Source organism: Pinus tabuliformis, chromosome Q (assembly GCF_031772625.1).
Source record: "Pinus tabuliformis cultivar Carrire ecotype Pingquan chromosome Q, CPIR1, whole genome shotgun sequence".
NCBI lineage: Eukaryota > Viridiplantae > Streptophyta > Pinopsida > Pinales > Pinaceae > Pinus > Pinus tabuliformis.
The window spans coordinates 1,154,778,951-1,154,787,002 of NC_142296.1; positions in this window are offsets into that span (position 1 = coordinate 1,154,778,951).

The window sequence follows — 8,052 nt, forward strand, 5'->3', positions numbered from 1 at the left end:
TCTAGTTTCATCCATCTGAGCTGTGATATATATTCAGGAAAATAAAGACATCAAATGTACATCATTACTACATAGATAAGCATCCAATCCAAGGGATGATGGCTCTACCAGAATCATCAGTCTGCACTCAGACGATTGTCTGTCTTATGTACATGAAAATGAATTTATAAAGCGGAGCATGGGAATGCCCGCCTCAGCTAGATCATGAAAATATTATGAAGATAATGTATTGTATTGTATCTTATTACAGGTCACCTTCCAGCTTGAAAAAACTTTGGATCCTCATGATAAAGCATTTCACCTGACATCAAAAGATTAACGACCTCATGCTTTAGGGGGAAAATCTTATAGACATTTTTGGGCACTGCAACCCCAATCATCAATTTCCATAAACCAAGGGTTCCTAAGTCCCTAAAAGTGTTGTTCCAACCCCTAAAATAACAAGGTCAATTGATTACAACATCTCCCAGAAGTTCTCCATGAAAAACTACTCAAAACAGGTTAAAACTGGACCATCTCACCTGCTCCATGGTCAAAGTGCACTACATCCCACCTAAATGCACATGGGAGGTGCGATGCATACTGAAAAGCCCTTCTATGGGGTGTGATGGGCGAGAGTGGACAAATTGCAAGGTCAATCTATGAGGTGGAGGATCATTGAATCTTCCAGAAACTTCTCCTGTGACACTTGCCTCTTTGCATTCACCCATGGATGAGTAAGAGATCATCAATCTCCAAGTGGAATCAAGAACTATCACAGAGAGGACACTAATCAAATCTCAGAAGCTGACTCACCCCCTTGCAAACATCTATATATGGATCCCTCATCCCAGAGATACAGAGGCTGGAATTTTGTATCTTGTAAGGAAGTGTTGTTGGTTTCTTGGTGTAAAATCATAGTGTTGGGTGATCTAAGCTTTTCATGAGGTGAAGAAGGGCTTTCTTGCTGAGAGGATGACGCTGGGTCAGAAAAATTGGTTGTAATCCTCTTTTATATTCTTGATTATTAATAAATCTATTCGATTTTTCCTCCACATTCTTGTATGATTGATGATATATGCATTTGTGTGGTCAATATATATCTGGTCCTATATTGTTTATGATAGTAGATCTTTGTTCTTGGATAGTGTTATGCTACTTTGATTCTACAGGTACTCTTTGAAGCTGGGTAAACGAGGAAGCAAGTGGCAAAGGTATATCAGAAGGGAGAGGAATCAAGCAAGGAACCAAGCACAAGACAGAGGTTGGTCTCCTTCTTTCCCCTCTTATCTAACTCTCATAAAGGAAAGTGAAAGTGGTTTTAGTTTGTTTGTTTCTAAGGTAGCTACTAGCCTTAGTGGGACTAGCAGCTCTGCGTAGACACTAGATTTCCCAATAACACTCTTCTTAGATGATAAATGAGATCCTCATCTACTACAGACTTCACACTTCAGGGGGCAATCTGATACACAAAATATTGTCACCGTGACTATTTGCAGTCAGTGTGAGTCTATCACCACTCATTCTGTCCTCCTTTGCAAGTCTCAAACCTCAACTCTTCATGTCAAGCTTTAAAAATGAGAGAAAGTCTTTGAAAATCTATAAACCTCTAGTTCCTCACTTTCTCTTACCATTACCTATGGTCCCGCACCTCTTGGTCATGTTACCTGCGAACTTGTCCGCTCTGTCTCTAAAGGAGTGGGTGCGGACCCCTGTGAAAGTCAAAAACACGCAAGTTTATTCTTAAAAACTCACTTTGGGTTAATTCTAGACACTACTAGAAGGAATCTTGACGTGGTTGGTTCACTCCTAGGTGGTTCATGCATCCCATAACTAAAGGAGCTAACCCCTTGATGAGAGGAGCTTATCACTTTGAAGGAGGGCTCTATCCCTTTGAAGGTGGACCTAGTAACTTCCCTCCTCTACACTATAAATTAAAGCATTGGGCTGGTTGCTAGGGAGGTTGAAAGATGAACATTTTTTAGGGTAAATGTTGTTGGAATTGAGACTTCCTAGTTAAGCTTGAGAGGAGAGATTACATACCTTTTGGCTTCTTTGGGAAGAGAGTGAAACTTGTCAAAGTAGAGGAGATTCTTGCTGGATCCTGGGAGGAGCTTGTACAACATCAAGGCACCAAGGTTGTAAAGTTCTTCTTTGATTAAAGTTAATACAATCAGATTCATTTTTCTCAATAAATTGTCTTCTATGGTTTATTTCATGAATTCCTTGATCATCATGATAAATATGGTTTATTATATTGGCTTTTCAGGTGTTATTTGAAATGTGTGCCTGTTTGTGTTTGCAGATTCTTTACAAAGGATCTCATTTGGATCAACGGAGCATGGCTTCCACAAACTAGCACTGGACCCGAGGTAGGCCTAAAACTCCTAGTAACCTTTATTTATAAATTGCATATTTAGAGAAAGATAGAATTTGTTTGGTTTGCTTGTCGCTAGATATCATTAGATACTAGGGAGATTGGTCTTGTCCACAAGAACGATTCATCCGCCCAACAGACTGCTACTACAACGACTTAAAAATAGATCAATGACTTAAAAATTAGCCTCTTCGAGGGGGAAACCTCCTTTAGATTACACAAATGAACAATTCTTGGATGATAGAAATGACAAGACCTCCTTTCTATACATAGGAGTCTAAGGGGTCCCAATACAATCAGAGCCTACATAACAATAATATTGTAGGGGCACAACAATAAGAATAGTGGGCTTCTATGGTGCATAATAATAACAACATAGGGACTATATGGGCATAATAATACAATAAGGGGGTTGCGCTAATAACAAAAAGGGGTTACACTAGTAGTAGAGGGACCTACCACTGATCATCTTCCTTTTCAGCCCTTTCTTCATAAGGGAATTTGGGCCAAAAAAAATTTCAAACTCTTCCACAGTCAAAGCATTTAAAGGGAAACTTCCCTTTTTATTTTCCTGAGCCATGATTCAGTTTCCTGGCTAATTGAGCTAACTCCTGATCAGATTCATAGCTATAGTAGTCTTGATGATCTTTGTGCTCCTTGGCCTTTTTGGATACTTTGAATGTTGCTTCCTTAGGTTCAGACTTCTCTCTTCCTACTCTCATCTCATAGGATGTGAAAGTACCATGCAGTTGGTCCGTCTTGAGATCATTTAAATTATCCATTTCTTCAATAGCTGAGACTTTGGCATTAATCCCATGGGTAGAGATCTTAATATTTTTCGAAAAATCATCTCTTACTTGACCTCTTCACCAAGTCATAATCATATTGGTTACTTCATCAACCTATAATCATATTGGTTACTTCATCAACTTTAAGGAAGTACTCTATTATTCCTTCATATTCGCTCATTCTCAAGCTCTCAAATATCATTCTGAAGGTGTGAAGTTTCACCTACTTGACTTTGTCATCTCCTTCATGACTCTGATTAAGCTTTACCCGCAACTTCCTTATAAGACTTACAGTGCATAGAATTTACAATTTCTAATTTACTAAGACCAATAAGAATGGAATTCTTGGCTTTAGCATTATTCCCATAAAATTTTTACCAACTACATCAATGGAAGGAATATCAGTGACATTGTAGTCTACTAGCACTAAAGTCCAAACATATACTCTCAGGGACGTAAGATACACTTCGATCATTACTTTCCAAAAGGCATAGTTTGTCCCATCAAAGACTGGAATTCTACTTGAGTAAGCCTCTTGAATCTCTTTCCTATACATAATTCCTTATAGATCTACCTCCCAATGGTTAGAATGTTCTTGAAAGAACTTGGCTTTGATACCAATTATTGGAATAAGGAATTACTCAGAGGGAGGTTGAATCAGTAATAGTGAGATTCTTAAATATATGTTTTGAATATGCTTTAAGTCATTTTTATTTTCTATTACTTATGAGAGAATTTATTCATGAAGAAAGTAGGTAGAAAATTTAAGCATTTGTATCTCCATACAACCAATCACATGAGTAGCATACATATTTTGACACCAGTGTTTTCACGTGGAAACCCAGAGGGAAAACATCCAATTTTTTGTTTGTTTATAATGTTAATTAAGCACCTACTTAACTGCATCAGTTTGTTTGTGAGCACCCACTCACAGGAGGCACCAACCCCCTTACGTTAGCAAGAACCAAATTTCCAAGAGGCACCAACCTCTTATGAATGTAGGCTACAACCTACTCTTTCCATTGTTCTACTATTTCATATAACTAAAAACTAAGGCATATACAATTATGGAAAATACCAATTAGGTTGGTTACAGAAAAAAATTCTACTCTAAGTCCATTGTTATTCCATAGACTCCCTTTGATCTCATAAATATTATCTCTACCCACTTCTCATAGCAACATATCCTCAACACTATGCCTTCTCTCGCATAGGCTCCCTATTGCAAAATCTTCATCTCTGCTCTCGTTGTTCTTCTCATAACACTAACTCTCTTGTCACTACTCGTCTCACATCACACTCTCTACTCTCACTGTTTATCACATCTAGAATACACCCTACTTCCCCACATTTCTCGATGGCAATCGATGGTTTTGATCCTCTAATGTGCACTGCATAATGTTGTCTCTACTACCTGTGTCCATACTCCCTGAGCATACCTCGGTATGGCTCCTCCTATTGTTGTTGCATCTGTTGTTTGAACATTTTCATGGAGTTAAACAAAGAAATGGGATTTCAAGTTCTTCACTTACTCCTTGTGTAATCCTCCATACTGGGAATTTAATCTCAAGCAGTTTGCACACTCTACTGTAACTTCACATGCATATTTATTAATCCACATAGCTTGAAAGAACTCAAGAATGACAACACTATTCCTCATTTAAATCTACTAGTTGTGCACGCGAATAATCTGGTTTCTTTCTCCATTTCCTGAGTCCTTCTTTGTGAACTATTGTCCTCATTTCCTTGTCTTAGCCCTTTCTGCAGATCCATATGACTCAATAAACCAAATCCAATGATCTTTATTTAATCTTCAACTGCCAACCGATTCATTTGCTTAACTCACTGTATTGTTTCATCAAAGCCCCAACATATTGTATCTCAAACAAAAGAAATTTTAGGATATTACACAGCTTCGATATCCTTATCCCCTTTGGCACATAGCTCCTTGAGCATATTCTTTCAAATAAGACAGGGCATGTGACTGTCATCTTAGTTTAACATTGTAGTGTTATATCGAAGCCCCTTTGTGTTGTAACTTCTGCAAAGTCTCGATTGCGTCTTAGCTCCCTCTATTTAGCCCTTGGTTCCTTTGAGCTCCATACAACCATGTGCCAAATAATATCATAGCCCCCTTTCATCATAACTTTTTCAAATTCCATTTGCATAAGAGTTACAATGTCCTCATCCTCCAATATGTTGACCTTTGATATGCTAACCTCCAAGATAATGTCATGATTTTGTCATTTCTCCACATGGAAACTCCTAAGTAGTGACACATGTCACCTTGATTTGCCCCACTGGGCCACTGAAAATGCTAAAACAAAATTCCACGTGTCCACCTTACTGCCACGTCATGTTGATGTCAATTTCCACTTCAGCTTCTCAGAGCCAATCACATGTCTCCATGTGTCCTACCAGAAGAGAGAGAGAGGATCCCAATTAGCCTTGGTTTTTTTTACAGTGTTGGACCCGCTAACATTCAAGGGATCTCCCTAGTAATAAGTCCCAACTAGACCTTAGACATTTGGAGTAGGAGTCCTAGAAGTTGGTGGTAATGTAGTGCCTTTACCATGGTAGCATGCAAAGATAGGCATGATGACTTTGGTCGGATGAAAATGTGTGTCCTTGCAACGGGTCAAGTGAAATGCATGGGTGTTCTAACACATGGAGGGGAAAAGGAAGTGTGCCCTTAGAAGCCTATAATAGTACGCATATTGAAAGGAACACATGAAGGAAATGACATCACACGATGAAATGCAGAAAATTCCACTAACCAAATGACAGGCTAATCCATCAACATGCATTCAACAAGATTAATACAATTTCATACATAATATTTCATAAGAAAATGCGTAAGTCAAAAAACATACATTTCTAAAGCAACTAGAATATTCCAACTACAATAAAAACATATGCATGAAATTGTGTTGGCTCATTTATTATCGTTATAAGTGAAAGTTCCATCCATACATACACCATTCACAACCACTAGCCCCAATAGTGGAACATCATAGTCAAGAACACCTTCTCCTCCAAATAAGTATACTCGCTCTACGTTGTGGAGAAGCCAAGGCTCGTCACAATACTCCCAAGCCTTCGCTAAGCTTAAGCCTCACCAAAATCTTGGCTCCCAAAAGCCCCTTCTATGAGTTATGAGGCTATATTTATAACAAAGGGTGGGGTGACCCTTGACATTACCCTTTGTGACTCTTTGACTACCCTCATGACTCTTCGACTTCGTTACAATTAAATCATTACATTACATAGTGACTATTCACATTCTGCTAATGACACTTGGAATTTCACTTGGAACATATTTACAAATAATATACATTTTCCACACGTACCCATGTGAGACAAAATTGGCTAGATACAGCCTAACAAGGCAAAACACTATGACTCAGAATTTTGGGGAAATACCAACTTGGAAACCTCCACTTGATGTTTCTCGGTGACCTACTGATGCCAAGCTTGGTATTGTGCTATGATGTCCCAAAAATGCTTGATGGTGTCTTTCTGGTAGTAGACTCTTGCCTCCACAGCTTCTAGGTATATGGTCTTGAACCCTTTATCTAACTCATATTGAAGCATGTGCAACATGGTGTTGACCACGACAAGACTACCAATGTACTTCTGCATATTTGTATGCTCAACTCCAAGTCATCACTGGTGACCTCTCGCCTTAGCTGCTCCATGTACTTATCGACCTCTAACCAGACTTGATTCTTGTGCTTAGCTTTGGTGAGGGAACTGATTGACAAGATCCTGTTTTTTCTCACCATGACATCGAAACCCTTATGCAACCATGTATATGAATCTTGTATGCTACTAACAAATGAGGCAAGTTGCTCATAGTTCTAGATCAACATCTGTGTCTTTTCTTTTTCTAGCTCTACTTGCGGCTTTTACTGCATTGTCCACTCTTGCACATGGGTAATGGAAGCATGTATTTACGTGAGAATTTGGACAAACCTTTTTCTCTGCTGCTAAAAGCCATGTATATGGACAACCTCCTTATGCACGGTGACAAATACATCATATATATTTTTCATGGTAGCCACTAGTGTTGATACTTCAACAAGTATCGCTTTCCTCATCTCCGTCATTACAAAACCTGCACTCTGCTCTATGGATTGTTCTGCCACTTACATGGTCGCCTACAAGTTTTTTTCCATCTGTTCATTTTCTACTAACAGGAACTTGACATTCAAGCTCATGGCTCTTGCATAATCCAAGGTGGCATTAGCCATGGCAACTGGATGCTTTCTAACATCTGACACTCTCACCCTTTCCTTCATGAATGCAGGTGAAACGTAATCATCTAGGAAATGATTTATCTATGCATGTAATATCTTCTTCTACAACACATCAAATGATAGATTTTACACATCCATCATCAGATCATCATCAAGGAAAACAACCTCTCTCGGGACTAGTTCTGACATTGGAGGAGGTGGAGGCTGAGAAGTGACCTTGAGTGCTCTCGGTATGAGGTCAGTGTCTTGGTCATATGGATCCTATCATAACTCCATGTTTGTCACTTCAATCAGTTTCTTAATCTATTCAGCAAGCTCCCAATCTTGCATCTGCTCACCCTCTTCTTCATTTTCTAGTTGTGTCGAGTCTTAAACCTATATGGGTGTTGTTTTCTTTGTTATTGAATCTTTCCTTTCATACTCCTCCTATTTTTGCTTCTCTTCCCCCTCTCTCCTTCTTTACTCCCACTCTTCCTTCAACTTATTCTTTGTTTCCTGCAACTTCCTTTCTGCTTCCTCTAGCCTTTGATTTTCCTTCTCCCTTCACTCTTCCCTCTTTATGCATTGTTGCCTCTTTGTCTATGCTACCAAAGTTGCTTTCTCAATGATGGGATCTTCTTTGAGCTTGTAGATTTGCCTAGCCTCTAGG